This window comes from Podarcis liolepis (assembly GCF_965112155.1).
Source record: "Podarcis liolepis genome assembly, chromosome: 11".
Taxonomy (NCBI): domain Eukaryota; kingdom Metazoa; phylum Chordata; class Lepidosauria; order Squamata; family Lacertidae; genus Podarcis; species Podarcis liolepis.
The window spans coordinates 42666135-42682595 of NC_139565.1; the positions used below are offsets into that span (position 1 = coordinate 42666135).

The window sequence follows — 16461 nt, forward strand, 5'->3', positions numbered from 1 at the left end:
CATCTGGAGGGATACCAGCTCCCATCCCTGGGCTAAAGGATCCCCAGACCTGTCCCTTCTCCTCTCCAGAAAATATTTGAGTCGTATCCCATACTAAATACCAGCTATTACTTGTTGCCCACCAAAATCTTGTATGCTTGTGACTACCGTACATTTCCTGGGGACACACCTTCACTGCATGTAGCTTAGCTTGTGACCGCAAATATTCTGTTACGCAGAGATTAATCCACTCGGGGGCATCCAGAAAATTCTGGGCTTCTCGGCATTTACTTGCATAATGATCTTGCATTGATCTCCAAAATTTGAGCATTCATCATAACATATTTACATTTCATGGCACTCTGTTGTAACTTCCTTCAAGTATGGACAGCTGTCCACAATAGTTCAGTATCTACTGTCCAGTTGGCCTGATCATCATGTATATAACATAATGTGAAACAAAACACACACACACACACAACCAGGAGCTACTGTGCTGAACCTTTTTGTTAGTTGTTTAAATTTCCTTTAGACATCCTGGAGCATTGCAGAAGCACAAGCCTTGACTTTTTGCCAGCCCTGGGGGGGAAAAGAGTGTGTTGGGGGTTTTTTTTCCTCTTGAGGGGGGAAAAACCCTAACCTATCAAAGCATTTCTGTTGCCAGGGGAGTGGAGAGAAAATTCAGGAAACATCCTTTTAATGTTCTTTATGGTGTTTACTCTGTTGCAGGGAAGCCAAGAGAAAGGCAAGAAAGGTTCTAGGGATGCAAATGCTGTGTGTGTTTAACAGGAGTGACACAAACAGTTGTGTTTCTCTTTGCCCTCTGCTGAGAGCCTCAGGGAAGGTTCCCTAAATAACGAAACGGGGAGAAAGCACACCCAGGAGATTGAACATTAGCTCTCTGAGCCTCCTTCTCCTCCCTCAGGCCCTCCAAAGACCAGTCTCAGTGCTATGACAGGAAGCACACAGCGGATGTTTGATGAAAAGGCCATAGAGCTTATCTTTCATTTGCAAGGTTTTTTTTCCCTCCCAGGAGAAGGGCATTGGAACTGCTTTGTGAACATGTTTGCTCTGAGAGATACGTGGTCCAGTTCTTTTGGAATTGTTGGCTTCCTCCGCTAAGGCCAGCCACATGATTCATAGCGTTGTCTGATATATTTGCCAAGGAAAGCCTAGTCAGAATCAGATCAGCTCCTGCCCCCCTCAGGGAATAAGGCTCTCAGAGAAGGCCACGACAGAGCCTCACAAGAGGAGCATGTTATTGCATTTTACAGGAAGGAAGATATGTTGTCTTGAGATCAGCTTATCAGCTGACTTTCCTGTGAATAAGAGAGAGAACTGTTTGGGGCCTCGCCCCCCCTCGCTTCTTTCCTTTTGGTCTTGTGGATTGCCACCCCCGTAATTCCCAACCAAAATCCTCGGAAGCTCCTTTCAGTTCAGCTGCATCCCGGACTAAACAGTCCAGCATTAAGCAAACAAATAAAAAGCCCATTGTGAGGCCGGTCTTTTTCTTTAACAAAAAATAAAAACAATATTTCATATCAAATGGACTAAACAACAAAGCAGAGCTCTCTTTCTTTGGCTACTGCCCGACATCTCAGCCTGGTTCTTCTTCTGCCCCTTCCCACCTCTTGACAATGAACAATTAAAGCTGTTGTGGTGAAATAAGAGTTCTGCAATCATTGTTCAGAGAGTCACTTAAACAAAGCTTAGTAGGTTTTCGCTGGGGAGATTTCAGTCGCTTTTGATACAGTGTGCAAGTGGAGATGGGTGTTGGTGTTGGAAGAGAAAGAGTCACTGTGCTCTCTTGTTATTTCTCCCTGAAGCTCCTTTCATCGGGTTTTCTTCTCATAAATGGTTGCTGGTTTCCTCCTGTTCTCGCTGTAACAAATGCAATTCCGTGATCAGGAAATTGCAGAGGATTATCACATGTTTGCTAAGGCAAAGATGATTGGCTTCCTATTCCAAATCTCTGATGGTTTGCACATACTGAAGAATGCTGTGTGTGACAGAAGGGTTAATTGCAACTGTTCTGGTTTCGAAAGTATTTTGATGACGGTATGAACTGATGTCCTTCATTTCCTCTGTGCCCATAGAAAGCAACTACTTGGCTTAAAATAATGCACGTCTTTTTAAAGAGCTGATTGATTTGGCCAGAACAAACAATTAACTGAAGAAACTCCCTGGTTTCCAAGGAACACATGTTTTATGAGACAGAAGTCACTTTAAATCCTTGCATTGAGCTGGCCACATTTATTTAACATCCACCGGTTTGTGTAATGATATTTCAGTAAGGTTTTTATCTAAGTTGCTTCCTTTTGCTTTCATCTATGCTGAATTCCTTTAGCTGCTAATACTTAAAGCCTTTGAATTCCACTAATATTCAAGAGGTCACTAAGGGGTTGAAAATTGGGTCACTGGAGACTTGATTTCATTCCTAGTGAAGTCAATTGGAGTTCTGTAATAGACTGAAATGAGAGCAAGGAGGGAAGCTTTGGCAAACTTCTTGAGCAATGCACTATAAAGTGTGTCTCTCCCCTCTTCTGAAATTTGCAGTGTCGGCTGCATCCAAAAATATTTTCAGTTTGAGACTCAGTGCCCTGGGCTAATTCCTCCCAAGCAATTCATATTCATGTAGATCAAAAGCTGAGTGACAACATTATCACAGTTTTCATTCTCATGCATCAAACGTCTGTTTGGTATAATGAATTATGCTAGGCAAAAAAGTGAGAGACGGTGATTCTGCTAGCAATCTATAGATTCTGTTTTAAACTTTTGAGTATCAGCTGCTGAAATTGATATTAGTTAAGTAATTAATAATACCTTACATATTGAAGATATTGGGACGCGGGTGGCGCTGTGGGTTAAACCACAGAGCCTAGGGCTTGCCAATCAGAAGGTTGGCATTTCGAATCCCCGCAACGGGGTGTGCTCCCATTGCTCAGTCCCAGCACCTGCCAACCTAGCAGTTCGAAAGCACGTCAAAGTGCAAGTAGATCAATAGGTACCGCTCCGGCAGGAAGGTAAACGGCGTTTCCGTGTGCTGTTCTGGTTCACCAGAAGCGGCTTAGTCATGCTGGTCACATGACCCGGAAGCTGTACGCCGGCTCCCTCGGCCAATAAAGCGAGATGAGCGCCGCAACCCCAGAGTCGGTCACAACTGGACCTAATGGTCAGGGGTCCCTTTACCTTTAGGTATTCAAGATGTTACTTATCTCCTGTCCTCCTAAAGCTCCTTGGATTAAGTATTATGCTGCAAGGATGGGATCCAGAGAACCCAAAATGACATCCCATTTGTACAACAGGGATGTTTGACCCCCTCACCATTCCTGTCCCCTGAACACCCTGAAAAGGTTGTGGGCTTCGAGGGTCCTCCTGAATGGCATGAGGGAGGCTGCAGCTTCAGGAAGTAATGGCAGAAATTATAAGCCCCCACCTGCACTATACTTTTAAAGCACTATGAGACCACTTTTAACACTCATGGCTGCCCGCCCCCTCCAAGAATCCCAGGAACTGTTAAGGGTGCTGAGAGTTGTTAGGAGACCCCTATTTCCTTCCCAGAGCTACAGTTAACAAGCAATCCCTCATCTCATTTTGTTTGTTTTTAATGGAAGTTGCTTTGTGAGGTGTCGGCCCTAAAACAGGGATGTGGAATCTGTGGCCCTCCATATGTTGTTGGACTCCGACTCCCATCAGCTCCAGCCCGTATGACCAATGGCTAGGAGTGGTGGGAATTGCAGTCCACCCAACAACATCCATAGGGCCAAAGTCTCCTCATCCCTGCTTTAAAAGTGGAACATGTAAACATCTCAAAGTAATGACTGGCTCCTTGCTACTCACAGCTCGTTAAGTGCAAGGATACCTACAATGAAGAGCAACAAGTGCAAATTAAGAGGGGGGAAGTCAAGCAAACCAGGTCCTAGATATTTTAATGTGCTTAGTCGCTTTGTCAAAAACTGATTCCGCACTATGGTGAGAAAACTGATCAGGTGACCTCTGCACCTGCCCAGCTGCCAAAACTGTTGTTGGCCAACTTCAAGGCCCCTGCTGCTCTCTCTTCTTATGGCTCTGTGCCTGGCCCATAGCTTCCAATGAATATCCCAAAACTTTTCCCACCAGAAATGTCCTGGTGTTTCCCCCCTACCATTTCTGATGTACTAGAGTTGCATGGCTGGTACACAAAGGTCCTCCTTGCTGGCTTCCCATCTGGCTGGCCAGTGTGAGCACAGTTTGCTAGATGCTTGTGCTTCCGGCCTGATCCAGAAGGATTCTTCTTATGTTCTTAAGTCCCAGACATTGTGGAGGATCCCAGGCTGCAGCTCCTCCCCATAGCAGCTTTAACCTAGTTTCTGGTGAGTTACTAATGACAGGCTAGGGAGGAGCAAATATGTAGATTGAAAATTTGTAGTAACGAGTCATAAGGGGTGGAGAGTCATTGCAGTACAGCTACTACTTCAAGGTCCTGTGCCTAATTGTGGTACTACTTAATAGGCACTTGCATATTCTCTCCGGCATGCTTTTCTCTCCACAGGGCTAGAGGCTTAAGTACACACACACACACACACACACACACACACACCATAGCTGTCAATTTTTCCCTTTTCTTGTGAGGAATCCTATTCGGAATAAGGGAATTTCCCTTAAGAAAAGGGAAACGTTGACAGCTATCACACACACACACACTGTTTGTAATTTTAAAAATAAAATATAACATACAAACACCATCAAGGGACATATTATATCACAGTAATACTACACATACTATGAATATCACAAATAACAAAGACTGCATTAAGAATAAAGGGGGCAGCACAACTTCCGGCCTCCCAGGAGAGTATCTGGTTAAAAGATGCACTGTGAAATGATCCATCCTTCTTTGAGTCTGTCTTCCTGTAAAATAAAAAGGACCCAGAAGAGGTGAGAACAATACATCTTGCACACTCCTTATGGTGTCGGTACCTGAAGAAAAACAGCAAAAGGGAACAATTTAAGAACACCGCAGTACGGTATTCAGTTCTACAGCTGCCTCTTCGCTGAGGCTAAATCAAATACTGCTCCTCTGCAGCAGCAGTGGATCTGGCCCCGAGTTTTTCCACCGAAAGGATTTTTGTCAGCATGCCACTTGGGAATGGTTTGTAAACATGTGAACTCTTAACTTTCAAAGGGTCATTTCTTTGTAAATGAAGTGGCTTGGAATTTTCCATATATAAATCTTTCATCCCCTAAAATGATCATGAGCTGAATATAATGGAAGGGAGGGGTTTGTTTTTGTTTTGTTTTGTTCTTTCCATATTTTGGCATCCTGCAAGCTAATAATGTCTGCAGATTCTGGGTCTCTACGGAGCATATGCATCAGGGTACTGGTTTGTCTGGAATAGATGCAGGACACCAGGCTGCTCCAAGATGGCGGCTGTCAACAGGATAGCAATATATGACTAGCTATGTGGGCTTATTCGGATCACAAAGCACTTACCAGTTATTTGCGTTTGGGGCTGCTTAGGGATATAGGGTTTAGGCAGTGCTGGATTTATGTACAGGCTAAGTAGGCTGAAGCCTAGGGCCTCTAAATCTAAGGGGCCTCGCCAGCTCTCCTGCTCCCCAGCGGGCCGTCTCCCCTCTCCCAAAATTGCAAACCCAAGACTTCATGCAAGGGCAGGGCAACTTGGGCCTCTAAGTCTAGGGGGGGCTCACCTTATGTCCTTTAGAGGAGAAATTGTGAATTAATTGTAGAATTTTAAATACCCATCATCATCCTTGGCTTTACTCAATTTTGTTTATAACACTCTTCCATTTTCTTTTAGTTGTAAGGGTGGGGGATGGGAAGGGGCCTCAAAAGTGGTGTAACCCAGGGCCCCTCTTCATCTAAATCCAGCCCTGGGTTTAGGGGGGTATTTTGTTTCATGGTGGGGAATCGAGATTTCTCAACTTTTTTTCCACACAGCTACTATGGAAAGAAACATAAACATTAAGGCAATACTCGACTTTCTCAGCAAGTTGAAAAGGTTACTGTCACTGAGTTCCCTTCTCAGCCTGTCTTTCTGGAGCAAAGGTTTTCTATGCAATCCTCAATGCCCACCCACAGAGTATGATGTTCAGCTTAAAAATAGTCATACGGTCCAAAAAATGTGGCTGCAGATCTTATCGGCAGCTATTTTTGCACCTGACTCCATCTAGGTCAGTAATGGGCTGATTCAATCACTGACCTAATGGTCAATGTTCTAATGAATTCAACAATCCTTGGCACTCAAAACCTAAGACCCGTAGTAGTGGCTTCCCAGGGGCCATCAGCATCACTGAGTGAGAGACTAGGGTGATGTTTGCAAACCTGTTCTTAAATCTTCACTTGTCATCTCCCTTGTGAAAATTCCACCGTGGGTTGCTTTTACTGGTTCCATGACCAGCTTTGCAATTTGGAGCAGAGACACACAGCTATCTGGGTCATCTAATCTCTGGGTGCCTTTAAAAATCTGAATAAAAACAACTTCACCCAAGTGACACTAGTGAATACTGCAAATATGAATTCTCTGACGTGGCACGAACATGTTTAGGAAGGACTTTGCTTCACTATTCCACTGGATTCTGAAAGAGGATTGTGGAGCAGAGAACACTAATCACAGAACATGATTTTAATCTTACTTTGGAAGGTTATCCAGAACTAAAATGTCCTGAACTGAGCCAACCAAGCCAATCTCTGTCAAGAAGCATGACTGCTACATAATGCAAAGTCCTCGTCGACATAAGCATATAAAACAGGACAAATCCAGCTTAAAGGATTCCCTATCACTTTATTAGATTTGGCGGATGTCGGAGCATAAAATGTTGTGCCAACTGCAACTCTCAGTTTACACCCGTGCTAATTTTTATAAACTGGCCCATTTAAGAACAGAAGAGGGTAAAATTTCTCCAGATTCTAGAGCAGATGGAAACAGCCAATCCCTCCTCTGAAAACAAAGCAGAGGAAGATCAAGCCTGCTTGTGAATTTTTCGGTATCGGCTTACCAACCTTCTCCTCTTTTCCACATTACTCCTGTAAATCTAAAAACAGAAAACTTTTTCCCTGGACAATCATGTAATAAATGAGAGCATTGTAAAGCTGATGGACCCCGTTCAAAAAGTTTCCATTTACAACTCGTATATCAAGTTGTGGGTTGTGTATGGGATTTCTGTGCTCGCAAAAACTCCATGAAAAAAACCAACAATTGGCACAGAAAGCTGTCTCGGAAATAAAGATGTTCTGTATTGTACAGCTGAATAATTAATGTCTCAAGAACAAGAACGTTAAGTCACGTATTTAGCTTGAATCAGTGTAAAAGGGGGGAGATGCAAGTTTAAGTAGGCAACGATTTGCAACAGGAATTGCTTTCTTCTTATAACAAATGAACTCTGGGAAAGTGCAAAAGTTGAAAGATTTTTTTTTTTTAAAGAAAATGATCAAAGGTCCCAACAGCCAAAATTTGAGATCTCTGAAGGCTGAAACTGGATCTTAGTTTGCTTCTTTCGACCATAGTACTATCCATGGGCCTTGTGCCAGTAGTTTAAAGCCATTGATAAGCACAGTTAATTTCTCCTTCATCCCACTCCCAGCTGGCCAGCACCACACACTCTTGATTCGTCTGTAATACTTGTTCCTCTTTGTCAGAAGAAGGAGAACCAGTTCCAGCTATGGAGGTAAGTGTCCCAGAGAACCCCCTCTGCGCTCATGTTGCAAGCCCATCACTCTTCCTAATTACTATACACAAAACCAGCTGGGAGTTTTTGTACAACAATGATCAACCACAAATGAGTCAAAAGAGGCCCGACAACAGGGAGGGAGGGTGGGAGATCTGACAACCAAGGTGCTGGATGAGAGGCTAGAACATGGGTAGGCAAACTAAGGCCCGGGGGCTGGATCTGGCCCAATCGCCTTCTAAATCCGTCCCGCAGACGGTCTGGGAATCAGCGTGTTTTTATATGAGTAGAATGTGTCCTTTTATTTAAAATGCATCTCTGGGTTATTTGTGGGACATAGGAATTTGTTAATTCCCCCCCCCCCAAAAAAGTCCAGGCCCCCACAAGTTCTGAGGGACAGTGGACCAGCCCCCTGCTGAAAATTAGACATTTACATGATGCTTTTGTTTTATTTTAGGGAAAGTACTTGGCTGGATAAGTTACATGCAATGTGGCAGTTTCCTAGGTAACTACTTGCTTTTAATTGAACAGTAGGGAAAATATTTGTGCAACTTATTGGCACATAAATTAAAGTTGCCCTCTAACAGCCTTAAATTCACACAATCTGCTGTTAAAACCCAATTGTCCTCGTTTTCTAGATTTTCCTTGAATGACCAAACATCACCAGAGTGCTGAAGGATTCCACAGCCATTTCCATGGTCGTGCTCAGTAATGGTGTGGGCAAGCTTGGTGTTTGGTTGGTAACCTCCACTATTTTATCACAAGGCCTTGAATATCTGACATTTTCTTGAAAGGCATAGCTCTTGGAGTCATGCCCAGCATCAGAACATCAGTTCTTAATTTAAAGCAAGTTTCTAGTCCTTGGGGTGGGCTGTGCATGTGTGGAGCAGCACAATAAACAACACAAAAGCAGGAAGGCAAATGACATGAACTTCACATTTATATATGCAAACATATAAAAATCTATTAAAACCATACAAATAAGTACAATTTAAAAAAGAATGGCACCAGCCCTTTCATTACAAGAAGTTAGAGAAAGCCTTCTCCCGCATTCCTACCCAGCATGCCTCTGGGGGTGGTGGGAGAGAAGGCCATCTCTTAAAGATCTGAAAACCTGGGCAGGTTCATATGAGGGAGTGCAGTCTTTCAGATTGCTTGAATATAATAATAATAATATATATACCCAGCCCATCTGGCTGGGTTTCCCCAGCCACCATGGGCGGCTGCCAACAAAATATTAAAAATACAATAAAACATCAAACATTAAAAACTTCCCTTCAGATGTCTTCTAAAAGTCAGATAGTTGTTCCTTGGCACCTGATGGGAGGGTGTTCCACAGGGTGGGCACCACTACCAAGAAGGCCCTCTGCCTGTTTCTAGACACACAGGGCTTTATCTCAATTCTGCTCAAGGAGTTTCAGAAACAGTAGCATCAGTCAGTTGTGTTTTCTTTTGTGTTTCAGCCCTGATGCACATCTGGATTCTCTTATATTTTGCGTAAGTAGGTTCTGGACGATAAAGTCTCTGAGATACTGTGTTAAAACCAAATGTATCCTCCCAAGGAGAATGTGCTGATAAAGTAAGTCAGAATCAAATGAAAAGTCAGTTTTATAGAGTTAACATGGAATGAAACTACTCTTCAAATAAGTTGGAAAGCACTGCTGGGCCTCTCTGGTAATTTATTTTTTTTAGGAGGTAATGATGAATGAAAATGATTGGCTTGTCTCAGGGTATTACTAGGGAGTGATCCCAACATGACAGCGGCCCTTTGAATGGCAGCGTTTGGCAGGGCATTAAAGGAGAATAAATGAAGATATACGTGGAAATTAGAGCAGTACCAGCGTTGCATCTAGTGCAGGATTTTACAAACTAGGAAGGGCAACCTGCCCAGCCAGCAGGGTCCTCCAGGTTAACTGGAGAACCTGTTTAAAAGAAAGCATTTATAATTGTCATTCATTTTATTAAGAAACTCAAAGTGCCCTTTTCACTTAATAAAAAAGCCCAGCTTCGTACAAGGTACCCTTTGAGAACTTCATCAAAAGAAATATTGTTTGGTTAATGGCTAAGGCCAGGTGTCCTCCACGACAGAGAGTCATCTTGTTGATATTAAAGTGAAGTCTGAAAGCGAGAGTTGGGTCAAGATGCCCTTTTGTAGGCAGTATAAATATGATGCAGTAATTCTCTAATAAGGATCGCAAGGCAGTAGGCTTCCAGAGTGCTGAAATGTGCTCTTGTGACATCTACCTGTATCACTCACCATTCTTTATTCAGCCTCCACAGGCCGTTGTTGTTTTTTTAACAGCATGAGACAATTTGCAGGTCATAATCTTATTTTATTTTTTGTTTATGTCATTAATTTCCTTTCTTCCTTGACAGAACCCAGGGCAGCATGCATAAGGCTCCCTGGTGGTCTGTGGAAAATGGCCATAGCTCAAGGGCAGAGCATCTGTTTAGCATGCCAAAGATTCTAGGGCCAATCCCTCACATCCACAGGTAAGACTTCGAGAAGGATGTAGGAGGGCTCTAGGACCCTGCCATATTACCAAGGTCTGCCTCTGTTCATATCACCCCAGACCATTTGTCATGCTAGCTGGGCCTGATGGGAGTTGGAGTCCAGTGACATCTGATAAGCCACAGATTCCTCATCCCTGGCCCAGATGACAGAACTAAATATGAAACAATACTGGGTCTCTGTCAGATACACTAATATTTTGGCATTGCATTTTGTTGTTTTCAGCAGCGGTTGGCCAAACGAAAGGAATGCCATCATTTCTCTGCTGCTTTACTCTGGAAGGGACCATGGTTCTTGCTCGTCAGCAGTAAAAGATGAGTTTATAAATAGACAATTTCTGAGAGGCAATGGGGAAGAGGAGGGGTTTTCTTCCTGGATGGTTTCTGGCACAGGCAAGTGCTATTTCTGACAAATGCAGGGCTTCCTGTCATTTCTATCTCTTAAGAGCAGCTCCACACTCAACATGGAAAATGTGCTTCAAACATGTAGACAAATGTTTCCTGAAGCAAATATGTAACAGTGTGGATGCCATAGAAATGTACACATGTTCCTGCTTCCATGCAAATGAAATCCCTGAACTAAATGGGACACTTGGATGCAAACACATGGGTGTTTAAAGAGTCATGCAGGCATGGGCTGGCAATCCACATTTGATGTATTTCCTGGAAGCACCTGAGGATGGGCACCAAGAAAAGTGTGAAGCTTTACTTACTTTTATCAAAGAACAATTTCAGATAAAAAGCACAGAGATAGGCAACTTCTCCCAGGCTTGAATGGAAGTAAGCAAACAGCTTGCAAATGTTGGAAATAGCCAGGGTTATTTTCTGAGCTAATCCAATTTTGGAAGAGGACCATCAGTGATACAGAAGTAGAGTTTTGGGTTATATTTCCCAGTAACCACTGAGGTGTTTTTTTTATCCTTGTGTGCACTGGAGCTCCAAAGCCAGAGAAGAAACTTCCCTTACTCTCTCTCTCCTGCCAACACTGACCTGGCCAGGAAAACCAGATTTACAAGGAAGATTGGGGAGGGGGGATTAAGGGACTCCACAGATGAGAAAAGGTAAATCAAGAATTATTCCCTGGTATGGGTTTTAACCTGTCAGAGAATTCAGGGGCCTTGAATTTTCTTTGTAGTGAGCATAGGATGGCACACATTTCACATGTTTTCAAAGGAATCCTTCTGGTTAGGATGCGATGGTGTATGTTACTAGCAAATGTGCCAATCCACAGCTGACAGCATATGCTGTCAACAGCTAAAGCAGTATCATATGGGAGACAAATGGAAAAGAGTCGAGGAATATTTGAAAATTCTGAGGTAACCCCCTTACTTTGAGATTTTCCCCATTATCGTCTTCTTCTTTAGCGACCACTCATAGTCAAGTAAGAACACGATCTTAACAGTCTGTAAGTGACTGTAGAGGCCAGTTCTGGATCCACACGTCCTTCCACAGTGAGGACATAGGTTTCCGGGCAGGAGTTGATCACAGCAAGGGTTTGCTAAATGTGCCTTCCTCTTAGCACATTTCTCCCTTTCGTCCTGAGTTCAAGCATCTTCAAAGATGCTCAAAGATGCTTTCCCCAATGTAACCTTATGCCATTGGCATGGAGATGTCCTGATTTCCTTATGATAGGATAATGGATTGTTCTCCCCCACACTATTTATCTGAAAAGCATCTTGCAAGAGCACTCACAAAGGGCTGACCCCATGATCTGATTCCTTCCCCACTCCCCTAAAAAAGAAATCTAATGACTTTTTCAAATCCAGCTATGCTATTTCAGATGTAGAGGATGGCCCTAGTTTGTGAAAAGCAGAGCAAGGAGGAAGTTTTAAGCTTGAGTGATTTTCTTATGCAGTCTCTCTCCCTGCGCTTGGCATGGTCATTGAAGGGGGATATTGGCCAGCTGGCTGTTCCAGGAATTTGAAATGTGAATTATACCCACCTGCCAAAGTGGAGGCTGAAACCTGTTTTGCCCAGCCTCGTGGATAATTTATACTGGCATTTGAGGCAACAAGAGTTATGAGAATTTCAGCCAATGCCTAGCATATGTTTACTAAGGTCACATCCACACCATATGTTTAAAGCAGTACTGTAACACTTGAACAGTCATTGAGAATCCTGGGAATTATAATGCTGACCTCACAGAACTACAATTCCCAGCACCCTTCACAAACTGCAATTCCCAGGATTCTGGAGGAAACCCAAGTTGCCATTTGCTCCAATTGAGCTAAAGAGCAGTTTTCCCCGGGGGAAAGCAGCACGACAAGAGGAAGTGTGGATGAGCCCTGATTTGCCATAAATGATAACAGGCTCAAATTTCCACATGAATGAGCCACAATAACTGACCAGAAACTGGAGGAGATTGTACTGTATCAGTTTGCATCTGTCTGGGCAGCTCTGGTTAGGAATTGAGGAAACTAAGCACAAGTTGCTGTGAATCTGGTTCTTCCTGTGTAATTGCTTTTGTGATCCAATAATACCCCTTCCATTTCTTTACATGTAAATAAGCATATTATTTTGAAGACATAATAAGTTCCCTGCATGCTCTTCACCAAAGTAACTAAAGTCTCCTCCAGCAGACGTATTTGTTGAGTATCCATTATGATTTGCTTGCACAAAGCTTATGCCAAGGTTAGACTATGACTGGTCTTCACTGAGCTTTCACTCCAATTTGTTTACAGGGCAGTTATACAACAAATGAGCATTCATCCTGATTTGCTTGCAGGATGCTTACATGCCTTCCTGGCAATCATCCCACACTTTTCAGTGGACTCCCTCATCATTTGTTGTTGTTGTTTAGTCGTGTCCTACTCTTCGTGACCCCATGGACCAGAGCTCTTCCACTGCCTCCGCAGTTTGGTCAAACTCATGCTGGTAGCTTCGAGAACACTATCTAACCATCTCGTCCTCTGTCGTCCCCTTCTCCTTGTGCCCTCAATCTTTCCCAACATCAGGGTCTTTTCCAGGGAGTCTTCTCTTCTCATGAGGTGGCCAAAGTATTGGAGCCTCAGCTTCAGGATCTGTCCTTCCAGTGAGTACTCAGGGCTAATCTCCTTAAGAATGGAGAGGTTTGATCTTCTTGCAGTCCATGGGACTCTCAAGAGTCTCCTCATCATTTACCTAACTGCAAAAAGTCACGCGTTTTTCTTTAAAAGTGGATTTGTTGTGCTAGGGCAGGAGTCAGGAAACTTTTTCAGAAGGGCCAGTCCACTGTCCCTCAGACCTTGGGGGGGGGGGAGAATATACTGTATTTGGGGGGGGATATATGAACGAATATATGAAAAAAAAAATATGAACGAATCTGAATGAAATAACCCAGATATGCATTTTAAATAAAAGCACACATTCTACTCACGTAAAAACACACTGATTCCTGAACCATGTGCGGGCCGGATTTAGAAGGCGATTGGGCCGGATCCAGACCCCAGGCCTTATTTTGCCTACCCATGTGCTAGGCCAGGACAGAGACTTTAATTCACTTTACTTGTTCAAATTAAAATTTCTGGTATGTACTTAAATCCCTTCCACAAAATAGTGACCGTCTGGAGGCACCCTGGACTGTCCTGAATGTCGCATCGGCCAGAAAACGAGTTATACGGAACATTGTATTTTCACTGAATAAACAATGCTTGAAGTTAATCTTCAGCTGACTGTCCTTCCCTAAGTGGTTTCTGGATTCTTGCCTGAGTGCATTAAGAGATGAAAGGATGCTGCATATCAGATTGTCTTATTATTTTGTCCTACAGCAGTAAAGGAACTTGAGATGATATAATAGCAAACAGCAATTATTTCCAACCATCAGTGGGTACATATTTGGCCACAGAGTAATGTTCCATCTATTATTGTTACTATTATTCAGCATCTTTTACTGTTTTCTTCCAGGAAACTACAAGTTTTGCATTCTTTGTTGCAGAATGTAGATTTACCCTGGACTTTTTAAAACTACAGTACAGTATTTAATCCACAGTACTTAGGAATATAAGTGCCTTGTGTCCTTGTTCCATGTTCCCAGATGCTCTGGGTGTTCAAACTCTGTTCACATGATAGTAACTATATGCACATCAAGCTATTCTAAACATAACATCAGACGTGGGCATTGATTACATTTTGGCTCACAGGGTGTCTTCCACAGTAGCGGAACATCATTAATAATTTCAAAGATATAAGAATAGATTGGAAGGGGAAGCAGAATTGCAATGCCAGATCCAAACTGCCCATAATCTATTGGTACATTTTAAAGCTGTGGTCACCTCAGCATAAACTGAATCCCCACAAACAAATGAATGGTCAATAAAACAGACCCTCCGGAAGCAACCTTGGTGGTCTTGTATACGACTCTTCCACAAGCCCAGCTGTTAACATGAGAAGCATAGAAACCTTGATCACAGGGCTGCTGCAAAGATAAAGAAAATAAGATTATAAAACATAAATGATAATAGAGTTTAACCGCAGATCTCCGTGGCAATCCTTTGACTGCTCACTTGGGAATGTGGCCCATTGAACTCGCTGAGGGTAACTTCTAAGGACACAGGCAAAGGAAACCCTGTGCATATGCTTGTATCAGAGAAAAGAGTTTGATCTGGGGAAAGAGGATTCAAAAGTCTGTGAAGCTCAGTAGCCAGTTGAACAAAAAAAACCTAACCTTTACATTGTCTAGTGTACATGAAATTGGTGCTCTAAAAACAACCCAAACGAGATACGTCATCGCACCAGCAAGTTTTTAAACATTGTTCACTGTCTCTGACAGAGGTGCTGAGTTCCACCCAAAAATTGGAGGGGGGGCTCATCGCATGCACGTGATGTCATGTGTGTGACACACATGTGTGACATCCCGTGCATCGGGAGGAGGCCACAAGGCCCACTGCCACCATGTAGAGGCCCAGCAAGGCCCACCGCCATCGCAGGGAGGCCCAGGGAGGCCTGCAACCATCGCAGTGAGGCCCGACAATGCCCAGCCCCTCAAGATTGGGGGGGGGGCTCAGGCCCATCCCAACATACTTTGGGGAAACTGAGGTGTCTTCGGCCCCATGGAGTTGGTGCCTATCATTTCCTTTCTGTTTGTTATATTTTTTTTCTTCTGTGCTTATATTCCCAAGCTCCTTTAAGCATCTGTTTAATACCTTGCACTGCCTAATGGTTCTTTTTTGTTTTGTTATGATGGAGACTTTCTTCTCCCTCATACGTTTCTTATTTATGCTCCACATTATTGCATTTGCAACACTCTTTCATTTCCAGGCAAACGTCCGGAGGTGCAATGAGGTTTTGCAATGTTCAGCTTCATCCCACTCTCCCCACACTCACAAAAAAATTTAAACATCTGGCTCAACATGTAAGTGAAAGAAGACCCTATTTCCCCAATTTTTTCTCCTTCAGCAGCCACCCCTTGGAAAAGACCTTTCTAATTATTGTTGCTTTTCTGTTTTATGCCTATTTATTGATTGTATTATTTTACTTCTGGTTTCTGTTTGTTTTAAACACTGTTTTATTTTGAGTGCTGGGTTGTGTTACTGACTGTTGTGCAAACTGCTTTGTGACCATCTATGGTGAAAAGCTGTCTATAAATATTGGAAGGAAAAACAAATAAATTTACAGGGATTTCCTACATATGCTTAACCAGGAGTAAGTTCTACTGTGTTCAGTGAGACTTAATTCTGAGTGGGCTTAGGATCACAGCCTTCATTACTGCACAATCCTGACAGATTTCACCGCAGAGCCGTCTGACATGGCATTTGTTAAGCAACAATGCCCCAGAGGTTTTCCCCAGTCTGTGTCTTGCGCATGCTGCTTCCCCAAATGCTTTAGGGTTGCAAAACAATACTCACAGGCTGCAAATAGAACTGAGAAAACGGCAAGTTCGACACTTTCAAAGAAACACAAATACAATGTTTGTCATGTGGCCCTGTTGAGGGGAAGAGACCGGAAACCTGCACAGGAAAACCTCACTTGAAATATTATTTAACTTCTTCTCTGCTTGCAAATTTCTTATAGCAGCTGATGCCAGTCCAGCCCTCGGAAAACTGAAGGCTTGTAAGCTAGCAGGAACCTATTACGTAATCATCGCATCGTTTCCAAAAAGGACTTCAGTTCTATGCAATTGACTGTGGCAAGCAGTTATTTGGCACCGGGTTGAGCCAAAATCTGAACACATTCACACCAGCTAATCTTCGGTATGCTCCTTCACAGTTGTAGCTTGTGTAAGGCAAAGGGACCCCTGACCATTAGGTCCAGTCGTGGCCGACTCTGGGGTTGCGGCGCTCATCTTGCTTTATTGGACAAGCGAGCGTACAGCTTGCGGTTCATGTG

At 43.3% G+C, this 16461-nt stretch overlaps 1 long non-coding RNA gene across 1 annotated transcript; it reads right to left on the reverse strand.

The window, feature by feature from the left end:
* Positions 1-14278: 14278 nt before the first annotated feature.
* LOC310688385 lies at positions 14279-16060 on the reverse strand. The gene is made up of 2 exons (XR_014516914.1): positions 15981-16060; positions 14279-14551 (listed from the first exon to the last, which is right to left on the reverse strand). It is a non-coding gene; the product is annotated as an uncharacterized lncRNA (long non-coding RNA).
* Between the last annotated feature and the right edge of the window lie 401 nt (positions 16061-16461).